The sequence below is a fragment of the Acomys minous genome (assembly GCF_964271855.1).
Source record: "Acomys minous genome assembly, chromosome: 16".
NCBI lineage: Eukaryota > Metazoa > Chordata > Mammalia > Rodentia > Muridae > Acomys > Acomys minous.
In genome coordinates, this window is record NC_140498.1 from 36750169 (window position 1) to 36764805 (window position 14637).

A 14637-nucleotide genomic window follows, 5' to 3' on the forward strand; every position below is an offset into this window, starting at 1 on the left:
CTGGGTTGCAAGAAGCCTTGCTGCAGAGAAAGCTGATGAGCCTTGGGGAACAGCTGCAGCATCCCCAAAGGAATCTGATTTGCATAAAAGCTGGGTCTCTGCAAAGTTCCACCCCAACCAATGGGTGCTTAATTGGGTTTGTTCATTCAACAGCGAACACTTGGAGCTACTGGCCCCACTGGGACTCCCAGCTAGGGGCTGAAAGGAAGAACGAGAAGAGCAGATCCTTGCCCAGGAAGTGAAGAACCACCTGGAAACCTTGCTTTATAAAGGAGTTCTGTGACCCAGCATCCGATGAAGCAGATGGTTGCCCTCCCCCTCAGCCTGCATTCCAGCTCCCATTTTCCCTGGCTCAGATAATACACATGGCTGCCACTGAACTCAGGCAAGAAGAGCCAGGCCTGATTGACAGTTTCCTGTGTGCCAGGCGTAGTATCAAGGGCTTGTCACCAACTATCTTACCCCCCAAAATAGAGTTCAAGGCTTGGCAAGCTTCCTGCGAAAGGCCGGGCAGTCGAGAAGTTTAGGCTTGAAGGCCAAATGGTCTCTGGAGCAGCTATTTCAATCTACCATTGTAACATGAAAGCAGCCACAGACTAAACATAAATGAATGGACAAGGCTGCATTCCAATAAAGCTTTATTTATACAAATAGGCTGTGGGCCAGAGTTGGCCCTAAACTGTATTTTGTTAATATAAGATGGAGGAGTTCCCTGCTGTCGATGAGGAGAGTGAATGCGTCAGTCAGGGTCCCAGGGAATGGAGGCCACTCAAGCAGGGCAGCTGGAGAGGGTTTACTACAGGCAAGGATACTGAAGAGTAAGGAAGAGGGTGGCTGTCTTCTCCAGGGACAGCCACATGGGGTGCTTGCAAATCCTGGGGGAGGCAGGGATGACAGGCAGAGGTGGTGGACACTTGCTGCATCCTTGGGATACTGAGTCGTTGCCTCACTGATAAAGCTGGAGTGGTACTCTGACCCGTTCCTTCTCCCTGCATCAGGCTCTCCTTCTGCCTGTCTCTCTGAAGGACCACGGAGTCAGTGGGGGCAGACAGAGAGGAGTATGCTGGCAAATGGAGGCCGTGCAGATCCCGGGACGAGACTGACCGATGCTTGGGGAGGCCGAAGAGCTGCTCAGGCATGCAGCTCCTGAGCGTCACCCATAGCATTTCCAGCCACCCTTGGCCTATATGACCTCTGGCTGCCATGTGTTGTTTTAGGTGGCACTGGGCACAGAACCCAGGGCCTCATCCATGTGCTCAACGAGCGCATGGATTCTGAGTTGCACCTGGGTTTGCCATGTTCTCTTTGGGTAGAGTTTGACATGTGAGAGGTGACAGGCCACCACAGGCAAGCCAGGAGGGTTTGCTGCAGGTGGCAGCCGTCCGCTGAGGGAAAGCATCTCCAAATGTGGCTCCTTCATTCGATGCTAGAGTCAGACGAGCCCGTGTCGAATCCCAGCTCGGCTAATTATTCCTTCTGTGTCTTGGGGCGGCTCTTTTTACCTCTCTGAACCTTATCTTTCTTCTCTGGAAAATAGCCAGGTGTCTTTCTTTATATAGAATGGCCCCTCTGGGATGTTAGTTTACCAAGCCGACTCCCGGGACTCATCGCTGACTGCATGAAAGCATGCCCGGGTTGAGCCCTAGGGGCAATCTGGGCTCCCTGACCGCCCACGAGAACCCTGTTGTTTTAGTCTCTCTCCCCACCAATGTGATAAAACACTCCATTAAATGCATCTAAAGGAATAAAGCCTTTACTCTGGTGCACAGTTCAAGGGCACAGTCTCTTACGGTGGGTGACTCAAGGCAGTAGAAGCTTGAGGCAGCTGGTCACAGACATGCACGGCTAAGAACAAAGAGCGATGAGCCCTGTCAGTCATGTATTTTCTCTGCTTGTGTGGATGAGGATCCCACCAGGAAATCTGACACCCAGGTAGGGGGGTGGGGCTTCCCACCTCAATGAATTCCATTAAGATAGTTCCCCATGGGGCTGGAGAGGTGGCTCAGTGGCCAAGACCACTTGCTGACCTTGCAACGGATCTGGGTTTGGTTACCAGCACCCATACTGAGCAGCTCACAATGAGCAGCTCACAACTTTCTCATACTGCAGTTCCTGGGGATATGACACCCCCTTTTCTGGTCTATGTGGGTACTGCACACATGCAGTGTACATACAGACCAGCAGGCACACACGTGCACACAGAAATAAAAGTAAATAAAATTAAAGCAAAGAAAGGCAAACAATTCTCCTAGACTCTGCCAAGTTGACAATTAATACTAGCCATCGCATCAGTCTTGTGGCTTTTGTGAAATTAAAAACAAAAATCTATACAGCTGTGGGCCTGAGGTGAGGTGAGCTAACCCATTACTTGAAAGAGCAGACTGTCTACCCTGCGACTAGACCTCAAATAGTCTGACCACCAGGGGGGATCACATCCCCTTCCTTTCCCATTCTACAGCTGGGAAAACAGAGAGCAGAGAAAGACCCAGATACCTGCCTGATTTCTAGCCCAGACACGAGTGTGCTGACTCAGCTCTTCTTCGCTCCTCCGTGGTGGGGCCATGGTGGGGAGGCCAGGAGAGGGGGAGGTATGCAGCAACTGGGGAAAGCCAGAAACCCCCTAGGGCAAAGCCCAAGGGCTGAAGGTGAGAAGCCCAGTCTCCCTCCAGAGAAGCTGCAGAGAGGGGCCACCCAGTAAGGCTTGGCAAATCCCCGGTCCCGAGCTTCTCTTCACTGCCTCAGGACAGGCGCGGCCTCCACAAAGCTGTGCAACTCAGCAGGGTGTGCGAAACCAGCCAGGGTGTGTGATTCCTGCTAGGGGACTGGCAGCCTCCACACCGAGGCTTCCTCTCCTCCTTTTAAATCAAACCATGAGACTGGCTCATGGCAAAGGGGCCCAAACACTCTGACTTGCAGAGAGAGAGAGATATGCACCCTCCGGAGTGAGTGCCAGGCTTCTCCTTGGCATCTTTAGGTGGAGATACCGAGATATGTGGGGTTTTTTTAAAAAAAGATAATAAATCCCAAACCTTGTTTGAATCCAAACCTAGAACAGATGCAATGCATATGGGCAGTCGACCTGGAGTTGCAAATAAATACATTTGGAAAGCAAATATTTAAAAAGCGATTCTTCTCTGTCTTTTTCTCTCTTTCTTTCTGTTTTCCTAAGGGTAGCTGCCAAGATCAGCCCATGGATTTGGATTTCCCTAAAGCCACTGCCACAGGATTGTATTCTCTCAGCCAGGAGGGAGTTATAATGCCTTAGGTGAGGAGAGTGTGGAACTTTTAGCTTCCATGCCAATCTCCAGTATTGGTTATGGCTTCCCGGAGCACTAGGCTGAAAGGGGACCTAGGCTCAGTTGGAAAGAGTGCCAAGATTGATTGCTAATGTCTGACTTGGGATTTGTGGTAGGCAGTGGAGGGATGCATGCCATATTATTGTTTTATTATTTTATTGTATATACTGTACATTATTAATCGTGTAATATTTATTATATTACTCCTAAGGGTTTTGGGGGGGTCTCATAAATCTTCTTTTTCCTGACATGATCATGGTTTTTAAATTTTGTGTAAAGTGCAATGAAAATTTTAGGGCACAAAAGAGTCAGGGACTTTCAAGAGTCTCATCTGCCATCTAAAAGCAATACCCAAATATCTAATCACTCCCCTTGCTAAGTCAGCCCTTTGACTGAAGGTAAGCACACCTCCGTCGTCCCAGAGAGAGCACTTAATGCGGACATTTCATCCCTTGTTGGTGGCTCCATGTTCTTGGTCATTGGCCTATTTCCTGACAAGAATGTGTTTCACAAGGACAGAGATGCAGTGGTTTTGTTTGTCTGTTTGTCTTTGTTTGTTTTAAGATTTATTTATTATGTACACAGTGATCTGCCTGCATGTACACCTCCATGCCGGAAGAGGGCACCATATCTCAGTATAGATGGTTGTGAGCCACCATGTGGTTGCTGGGAATTGAACTCAGGACCTTTGGAAAATCAACCAGTGCTTTTTACCTCTGAGCCATCTCTCTAGCCCTGTTTTTTTTTTTTTGTTTGTTTTTTTAAAATTTATTATTATGTATACAGTGATCTGCCTGCATGTACACCTGCACGTCAGAAGAGGGCATCAGATCACGTTATAGATGCTGGAAATTGAACTCAGGACCTCTGTAAGAGCAGACACTGCTCTTAACCGCTGAGCCGTCTCTCTAGCCCCTGCTTTGTCTCTCATGTCTAGCTGACAGTGCTTGTCATCAAATAGGCTCTGTGTGAAACACTGTAAGACGTCACCTCATCCCTTCATGCATATACCTGCTGGTGCTGTTGTCCTGGCCCAGGACTGCATATACAGATCCAGATTCAGTAAAGCAAACGTGTGAGCAGCAGCTACATACACTGGGGACTGTAGACGGGTACAGCAGGCATTGGGGAAAGTAAGCATCAGGTGAGGACTAGGAATCTTCACTCTGGCCCAGTCACAGGAGCAGTCCTTAGATACTCCCTGGCATGGCCGAGACGGTCAGGCTTTTGCAGCCTTAGGCCAAATAAGTTTAGTTAAGGGCATCATGTGAGGGCATCTCCAGAGATCCTGCAGTGAGCATCAATTCTGGGTTGCATCCCAGGAGACACTGACCTTGATGGCTTTTAGCCCACAAGCACACATAGCCTGTTTTCACAGTGTTTTGCTCAGCTGAGCTGGACTAAATGTCAGATTAGACCATTTTTCCTTCCCGTTTTTTTCAGACTTTTTCAGGGGACCAAGGAACCTGGCTAGGTAGACTGCTTGCTTGGAGGATCTGAGACAGATGCAATTTTAGGCTCTTACCCTTTCAAAGACTGCTGTCTTCCAGTGCCAGCACAGAAAAAGGACACAGCTATCATCAGCCTTGACGCCATGCTTGGTGACATCTGCTGTGATGTCATGCTTGCTAACACCGGCCAAGACACCGTGCTTGCTCTATGCATCTGGGACACATTGTCCCAATCTTTATAGCAGCCTAGTAGGCCCATCCCAGGGCTACCGTTTTCTCTATTTTCTCAGATGAACCTTAGCCCTAGTTTTCATAGGTAGAAGTGACAGAATGGAAAAGAAAAGCCGTGTTCTGCCAGGCATGGTGGCACACCCCTTTAGTCCCAGCACTCAGGAGGCAGAGGCAGATGGAGCACTTTGAGTTCGAGGCCAGCCTGATTCACAAAGCGAGTCCAGGACAGCCAAGGCTACACAAAGAAACCCTGTCTTGAAAAACTAACAAAAAGAAAGAAAAAAGAAAAGAAAAGCCATGTTCCCAAATTCCCAAATGCACAGTTTTCTCCTCCATCAGCTATCTGCATGGTTTTGCTTTCTCTCCTCTCCTCTCCGCTCCCCTCCCTTCTCTTCTCTCTCTCTCTCTCTCTCTCTCTCTCTCTCTCTCTCTCTCTCTCTCTCATTTGTTTTCTTTTTGTTTTTCAAGACAGGGTCTCTCTGTGTAGCCTTGGCTGTCCTGGACTTGAACTCACAGAGATCCCCCTGCCTCTGCCTTGGGAGTGCTAGGATTAAAGGCGTGCGCCACCACTGCTGGCTATGGTTCTGAATTCTTAAGTAATACTTTCTACTTTCAAAAAGGTTTGCAACAACTAGTGGATATGCACCAGAGAGAGGGGGGGGGATGGAGGGATAAAGGGAAGACAGGAGGAAGGAAAGAAAAAGGAGGGAGGGAAGAAGAGAGGAAAGGAGGAAGGGAGCGAGGTGGGGGAGAGGTAGCAGGCCAACTTTAGTCACCAGACCTGAGTGGCTGAGGCAGAAAGCATCTGCTTGTTGCAAGCGTCTGGATGGATCCACCTTACCCAGGCAGATCATTTGCACAGGCCTGTGAGGCCCAGTTTGCACAAGGCACAGAGTCTGGGTATGTCTAGTCTATGCTGGGTACAGAGGTCTGCGTGGGTCCAGTAGGTCCAGGGGTCCAGGTGAATGCAATCTATGCAGGGTACAGAAGTCTGGACAAGTAAAGCTTACACTGGGTTCAGGTGTCTGGATAGGACGCAGGGCCTGAGCAGGTCAGGGGGGTCTCATTCTCCAAGCACACGGCTCACAATTCCTTCCTCTGTTGGTGCTGGGAACACTGAGCAGCTGTGGTCGGTGGCTCTCTGAGGCTGAGGACCTGGCTCTCTCTTTTTTGTTCTGAGGGCATCACTTCATTTCTAAAGTTGTGTCCTGAGGTACGCATGCGCCTGGAATCACGAGTCTTCAGTCTAGCCGCTTTGCGTCAGGATCTTAGACCTTTCTTCTCTCTCCTACTTCTTACCTCAGCCCTGAAGTCTCCATCTGCACCACGTGTTTTCTGGAGTTCTTGTCAACAAGCCATTTAAAACTGTTTTGCTTGTTTGTTTGTTTTGCTGTTGTTTTGTTTTTTGAGACAGGGCTTCCTCTCTGTAGCTCTGGCTGTCCTGGAACTCACTCTGTAGACCAGCCTGGCCTCGAACTCACAGAGATCTGCCTGCCTTTGCCTCCCGAGTGCTGGGATTACAGGGGTGCACCACCACACCCAGCTTCAATTAGTCACTTTTTTTACATTAGTTTTATTCTTTTTTTTTTTTTTTTTTTTTGGTTTTTCGAGACAGGGTCTCTCTGTAGCCTTGGCTGTCCTGGACTCACTTTGTCGACCAGGCTGGCCTCGAACTCACAGTGATCCGCCCGCCTCTGCCTCCCGAGTGCTGGGATTAAAGGCATGCGCCACCACGCCCGGCTACATTAGTTTTATTCTTTGTTATTGTCCACACTTCCTTGTGGTACTTACCGGCTGTAGGCGCTTTCTTTGCAGTAAGCATCTTTGAGTTATCAAAAGATTACGTGGGTTATCAAGACTGCCACTCACAGATGAAAAATGAGAAGACCCAGGCTGCAGGATAGGGGGAGGGTGCTTTGCCCATCCTGCTGCCATGTGCACCATACTAAGTAAATGCACTTTCTTTCAAAAACAAACAAAAACAAAACAAAAATCTTGAATCTAAATTAAGTCTAATTTAATTCCCTTTGAATGTATATGGTATGGCTATCAAATATTTTAAATCTATGTATATTTGAAATGCACGTGATGTCTGACTATCATTTTTGCATTTGGCCAAACCTCCCTTGCAGAGACCTGCACACTTACCCTCTCTGATAAATCTGTTTCCTCCTATCACCTTCCGGACCTTTCTAGAAGATTTGTCTCCCCAGTGAAGATGTTCCTTCTGGGATTCCTCTTAGCACAGTGTCCTTAGACTCGTTCACCATGGAAGCAACTTCCTTCTTATGCTCTTAGGCGACCTCCCCAGGCCCCTGTCTGTGGCTTTTCTGATTCGCCCATCCTGTTTTGCCTCTTTGATGGTACACGGCATTTTCTTCCTGCCCCTTGGATTTTCTCAGGCTATCAGGAGGGCTGTTGTTCATTTTTATATTTGTGTATCTCGGAGTCTGAGGCCTGCCCAGCCTTGTGCAGTCTGCCTCATTCTCTCTCTTTCTAGGACTTCAACCACGTAAGGTGCCATTTTCCCTCATTGTTTTAGCAGGCATTTTATGTTCTTTTTCTCTCTTCCGGTTCTTTTAATTTCCATCCTTCAATGTATGTATTTTTTCATAAACCCACTACTCAGATCATTAAACTTTTCTTCAGCCGTGTCCACCCTGCTGTTAAAACCACTGCCTGTATTCTTCATTTAAATTTCAGTATTTTTTTTTAAATACCTGTGGCTTTCAGTTCTTGTTTACTTTTAGTTTTCTAGTGAAGTGTTTCAATTTGTCATTTCTTTATTTTTTAGTTTATATGTGAATGTGTGCATACTTCTAGAGACTGAACTCAGCTTCAGTGCCAAGGGCCTTTATCTACCAAGCCACGGTTGCTGGGTCCCTAGGACAGGCTAGTCAGATCGCCTCTACACTAACAGTAGGTATGGTTGGGGTCATGACCACCCAGTCTTTAGAACAGAGATCCAAGATGCTCAGAGTCAAAGACAGACATCTCAAGGGACAGCAGTGGCTCAAGACACAGACTCACCTTGACAGTCACAGAGGGAGAGGCAGGCACACTGCAAGATTTTGGAGGAGGCAGCCTGGGCAAAAGGTGATCCCTGAGCGCCAAGATTCACTTGCTTTGTGATAAATGTCATTTCCACCTTCAGATCTGCACATCAAGACTTAGGAAGATGAAGCCCCCTTGCTCAAGATCATATATTGCCAGCAGCAAACAAGAAACGTGGTCTCTGATGGACAACTCCCTTCCCCTCAGTCTCCTAACTCCTCTGTTGGGGCTTGGAGAAAGTAAGAATACAGAGCTGTTAAGTACTATGTTGGACAGCTTTCTGTGACTGTGACAAAATAGCTGAGACTATCGACTTATAAAGAGGAAAGGTTGATTTGACTCACAGTTTGGGGAGTTTAGTTCATCATCAACTGTGACCAGGCTTTACATCAGTCATGTCACAGGAAAAGTATGGGAGAGGAAGATGCCTACTTTGTGCTGGTGGAAAGGGAAAGGGTAGAAGGGGTCGGGCCTCCACATCCCCTTCAAGGCTGCATCTAATGACTGGAAGATCTCCTACTAGGTCCTACTTGTTAACAGTATTGGAGATTAAACCTTTAATACTTGAATCTTGAGGAACACTTTAGATCCGGCCGGTGACAAAGTTCACGAAAGTCAAACTGAGAGGTAATATTCCAGCAGGACCAGAGCCCTGACCCCCAAAGAGACATTCTCAGAGAGTGAGGTCTATAATGGATCCAAGGACTTTCAAAGGGGAGCCAGCAGAGCCAACATCACATCTCACCAGAACCCAGGCCTGCTGATCACCTCCTGCCTGGAGACTGCATTCTCTCTTGAGGCTGAGTGTCACGCCTCAGTATGAGGGGTCCTAACTTTTGAAAAGGTGGGCAGGCACAAGATGCAGCAGGCAGAAGAAGATTTTGGGACTGCTGTGCTGGACAGTGGGCAACACAATGGAGAGCACGTCTTTACCTCTATACTTGGATCCTTATCACTCAAAGCAAACATGGGGGGCGGGGGGGACACTGGTTTGAGAGTGGACACTTTGCTTCCTAAACTCTTCCTGCCGTGTGTGCTTGAAAACAGGGTTCAGGCGTCCATGTCTCAGAACAGTGTGAGCAAGACTCCATGGGATCTCAGAGAAAGCCTAACTCCGTGATCATTGGAAACAGACCTACGATGCACTGTGTAGTGTTAACACGTGGGAGGTTAAGTGTGAGCTCTCGGGCTCTTTGATGTGTTAAATACCAAGGACTTTAACGTAATAAAACTGTAAACCTCAAATCAGGGCTAATCACACTAATTTGCTGAACTCTGAAACCAAACCGAAACGCTCTTTTCTTCTTAAATTGAACCACAAATCCAACTTGTTTTGATCTGCGAATCAATCTAACAAAAGATTTGAGGTGGCTTACGAGAAATGCGCGCAATAAAACAAAAATCTAACTAGATAAAAACCAGGATCAGGAAAAAAATATCAAAACCAGAGGGAACATTACAACATCGATATGCAGGACGTGTGTAGTAATTTAAGTTGAAGCGGGGAGTTCCTGAGCCCCCTGGCCGCCAGAGCAACATGGAAGACACATTAGTTACATGGCGTGCATTAGCCATAAGGAGAAGTCACTTAACCGTTTCTAAATGCATGTTAGCCAGTTTGAAACAGCAACAGAATTTCTTCTGATACAGTGTTGGGGGCAGGGAACCAAAAATTCTCTGACTCAGACTTCAAAGTATTTCGCTTCAAGACCCTGTGTCACACATACAAAAGCTTTGGAACCATCGATTTCCTTATCATTTCAATGTTATTTTTCACTCAAAAACATTACAAAGGGTCCAGTTTTTCCTTCTTTGATTTTCTCCTTAAACTCTTTCAAGCCATATTGCTTTTGTACACGACCTCATTGTTTTATCGATTAAAGAAGGAAATTTGCACGCAGTGTGTCCGGGGAAAGGAGAATTCAGGAGGTCAAGTGTGGTCCTGCACTGTGCTGTGGTTCTTAAGCCCCCAGAGAACCTTTTCCCCTCCCCCTGAAATGTTTGGATAAACTGAGGAAATTTCCTGGCGGGGTGGGGGGGTGGGGGGCGAGGGGGGGTGTGACAGCGAGCCTGACATTAATCTTGGTAACAAGTCCTCCAGATGTGTGAGTGCTCTGAGAGTGTGGAGGAGCAGGGCTCCAGCTGCTGCAGCCTCTGTGGAAAGCGGGAGTGGGGCTGGGCTGAGGTGAGGCAGCCAACGCGGTTTCTTCCTAAGTGTCTTCACACCTCTGGCCTGTGGCCACAGGGATGAACAACTAACTCTAATGACAGACAAAGGCAAGCGGAAGAATCAAAGGGGTGGGAATGGGTTACTGTATAGACATTGAGGTGCTAGCGGTGTTCATAAACATCTGTTTGAAATAATACCAGAGCTGTCTGGAGGGAGGGAGTCTTGCTGGTCACACATCCCTAAATTTTCTACAACAAATACACACAGTTTTACAGTTTTCTTTCCCAAACAGTCACTCAGGAGTAGCCGAGAGTCTTCCTGCATCGGGGAACTGTACAACTGTCGCCTAACTACAATCTGTTCATGGATGGTTACACTGTGGCCAGGATTTACTTGGGTCTGTGTGCACTGCAGGTGATGCACACCCTAGAGGCTCCTGCAGGGCCACCGTAGGGACACACACTGGAATCGGTCCTTGGATTTGTAGTCTCTGAATTGCTTCAGGGGGCTCAGATCAGTTTGCAAACACTGCTAAATTAAAGGAGAGTTTTAATACCCACGGAGTAATTTGTGCTCACCCATCTGTCGACTTCAGAAACAAATTAGCTTCTCTCCACAGGGCTCTGCCAGTCCTTCCGTTCTCCCTGCCCCTCCCCACCCCCACCCTCCTGCCCCCCTGCACTGCCCGCCCCCCCAGTCCCTCAGTGCAGCCCTTTTCCAAGAATTCAAGACTTGAGAAGAAAAGCCCAGATCACAGAAGAACGTCTCCTCTAAGATAATAAGTTGCATGGTCTACCCGTGTCTGCGTGTACACCCTCACAAATGTGTTTAAAGGTGTTCACGTGTGTGGATAGTGACGCAGCTAACCAGGATTCGGTTCTCCAGTACTAGACGTCAAAGGTGTCTCTCAGTAGGCAGCAGCAGCACTGGAAAATGAGACGAAGAGTCCCCACAGAGGGCCTTGTTAGTGTAGGTTGTATGAATAGATGTCAAAGGTTAAAAGTGTGGACCCCTAGGGTAGTGTTGTTCAGAGTTGGGGGGAACTTCTTCTAGAAGTTCTAGTGGAAGGTTCCCAAGGCATCGGGCATGTACCCTTGGAGGAAGTGTGAGGACCCTGGCCCATTATTGTTTGTTTTTTATTCTTGCCTATAATCAAATAGTCCAGTCTCCATGTGAATCCAGACCTGAGATCTGGTTGCCCTTGTCCTGGACAGGAATGCTGGGAGATCGAACCAGGTTCTCAGTCAGAGAAACGGAGAATCCACATCCCCGCACGACGGGTCAGGAGACCTGTTCTCCCTCCAGGAAAGCCAGCAGTGGTCAGGGTTTGTCTTCTTCATGGGTAACTTGGGCAGCTCAGGCCCTCGAGTTGGACTTTTTCAGTGTGGGCAAGTCCCCCACACGTCAGTGTGCTCAACGATGTGTCTGCACCAAAGCAGAATAGAGCAGAGGTGCGGCATAGGAAGGCTGTGCCCACACACGTGGCCCATCAGGGTTCCTAAGCCACCCTCTCCTCACAGAAGACAAAGCTCCCCCGTCTCATCTCAAGTCTTCCTGAAGCGTTGAACCTCAAAGGTGAGGCTTGGAGGCTCAGTCCCCTTTTCTCCCAGAATTCTTTTGTTCTGTGTGGTTTAAACTGTTCCAGCTCTTTCCTTGTGGCCCTCAAGCCTGGTGGATATAGGGAGAAAGGGCGGGTCAGGCCAGTGAGTCCACTCAAAAGCCGATTCCCTGCATGTAAAGGAAGATTAAATACTCCCAACGGCACCCCCACCCCCCACCCCGCCAAAATACTCCGAACCCAAGCCTAAATGCTTGCACCGGCCCACATCATTGGAAAGACAAGTCAAGTACTTTTGGCTTCAACACAAGAGGTCTTTCTACTAAGAACAGAGCTGGCTGACAGTGTTTGCTTTAAAAATAATAATAATAATAAGACAATAAAAACAGACCCCGTTAAATAAAATAAAATAATAGACCTCGTAGACCACGCATCAGTAATAAGCACAGTACACGGTCCCTGAACGCAGGTCCTCAAGTACACTGAGAGCTTAACGACGGCCATCCACATAGCCAGCGCCGTGCCAAGTGGTGCTGGATCTGCAACACATTCTTAATTCTCCAAACATCCCAGCGAGCTAAAACCTGCTCTTAGCCTTGTTCTGTGGACGTGAGGCAGGGAAACGAGGAGGTGGGGAGAACCTACTGGAGGCCAGGCAGCCAAATGCCGTTTTAAAGTCAAATTACAAACCCACATTATCTAACCTGAAAGTCTGCTCCATTTCATCACTCACCTTTTCAGAGGTTTCCAGAAACATCGGACAAACAGCACGGAATCCTCCCGGGGCATCCTCCCCCTGCCCACGCCTGTGCACTTCCTCTTGGTGTGCCTGATTTTACTGGGTTCTTTTGTTAGTGAACCAGTGTTAATCATTACTATCAGTTCACGCCTGTGGTCTTTTCAGAGTCCCTTGAGTTTGACTCAACGTCCCTTTTCGGACAGTGTGTGATATGTAGCCACTGGGTGTCCTTAGGCTGTTCACAGCCGCGACAGTTTTTGTTAAGTGCCAGCCTGTGTTTTAAAGGGTGCCTCTTATTGCAGCATCTGCTGACACTAGTCCCCCTGTTCAGCCTGGAGCTGCAGGGCCCAAAGGAACAGTCACAGGGGCAAGGGCACTCGAGATCACGTGCTGTCAAAAGTAGACACTGCAGCACACTTCCTGAGTATGGATGGCCTTCCCCAGAGTGGGTCAAGGCCCAGAAAGAAGGTATTCAAGGGTGGTGTGCGGTGGCAAGTGTCCAAGGTCCTACACAGCCTGCCAGTCCAATCTGTGTCTGTATCCCCACACTGCTTACGCGAGGGGTTACTGAACATCACTCAGTTCTCGAGGCTCCAGGCACTTCCACCTGGTCCCCAGACTCTAGAGCTAGGACTCAGGAGGATGATAGCCACTTACCTGCAGTGGCAGTGTCCCACGTGTCCTAATTAACTTTCACTGTCTACCTGACACAGCCTATTGTTACCTCAGAAGGGAGTCTCAGAGGAAGGGTTTTCCCCATCAGAACAACCTGTGGGATACGTCCTGGTGAGATAGTCTTGATTGTTAATTAACGAAGGAGGGCGCAGCCCATTATGGGCAGCACCATTCCCTGCATTGGTGGTGCTGGGCTGTATGTGAGCTAGCAGACAGCATTAAGGAATGGCAGCTTCAAGCTCTGGCTTGACTTCCTGTCCTGGCTTCCCCCAATGATGGATTGTAGCCTACAAGCTAAAAATAAGCCCCTTTCTTCCTCCCTGTAGCGGTTTGAACAGGAAGGTGTGGCCTTGTTGGAGGAGGCGTGGCCTTGTTGGAGGAGGCGTGGCCTTGTTGGTGGAGGAAGTGTGTCACTGGGGGTGGGTTTTGGATTTCAAAAGCCCAAGCCACGTCCAGTGGCTCTATCTTCCTGCTGCTTGCAGATCCAGATGTAGAACTCTCAGCTGCCTCTCTCTAGCACCTTGTCTTTCTTGGTGCTGCCGTGCTTCCCACCGTGACGTGACAGGTTAAACATCTGAAACTGTAAACAAGGTCCAGTGAAATGTTTTCTTTCGTGAGAGTTGCCACAGTTACGGCGTCTCTTCACAGCAACGCAACAATGACTAAGACACTCCCCCAAAGAACGTTTTAACACAGCAACAGAGATGAAACTAGAAGAGCCATCTCTCACGTCTCTTTTTCTATTTTAGCTATCACAGGTGTGCCAGGTGAGAGAGCAGGGGCTGGGGAAGGCAGCAGTGAGATCGTCAGCAGTAACGGTCCTGCCCAGTGGGTCAATTTCACTCTCTCCCCGCCTCTGGAAGCCTTCATAGCTTCTAAGCCTTCGTAGCTTCATAGCTGGGGGTGCCGAAAGGTGCCCCCCCCCCGTGTGGGTAAGTCCTTCTAGCTGCGGGCAGCGAGTAAAGGTGCTGTAACCATTCATAAGCAGGCTCTTGTGGGGCCTTACTTTAGACCTCATTTGTGTAAAATGTCAGGAAGTACAGTAGCTGAATCCCACCCGTTGTAAGAGTGTGTTGCATTCGGTGGGAAGCTGACAAGGTGTCTTCCGGAGTATCTGTGCCTTCTGCGGTCCCATCAGCAAGGCTCTCTGGACTTTGCATCCTCACCGGTTAGGGTGGGACTGGCTGTGTGGACTGTCATCTTTGTGTCGGGTTCCGATCCAGCAGTCATGGCAGGGGCAGCGAGATGGCTCCGTGGCTGTCTACAGCCAAGCCTGGTGACCTGAACTCCATCTCAGGCACCTGGAAGGTGGAAGGAAAGAATAGACTCCGCCAAGTTGTCCTCTGACCTTCACATCTGCACGCACACACACACACACACACACACACACACACACACACAGAGAGAGAGAGAGAGAGAGAGAGAGAGAGAGAGAGAGAGAGAGAGAAATATATCTAAAGGTC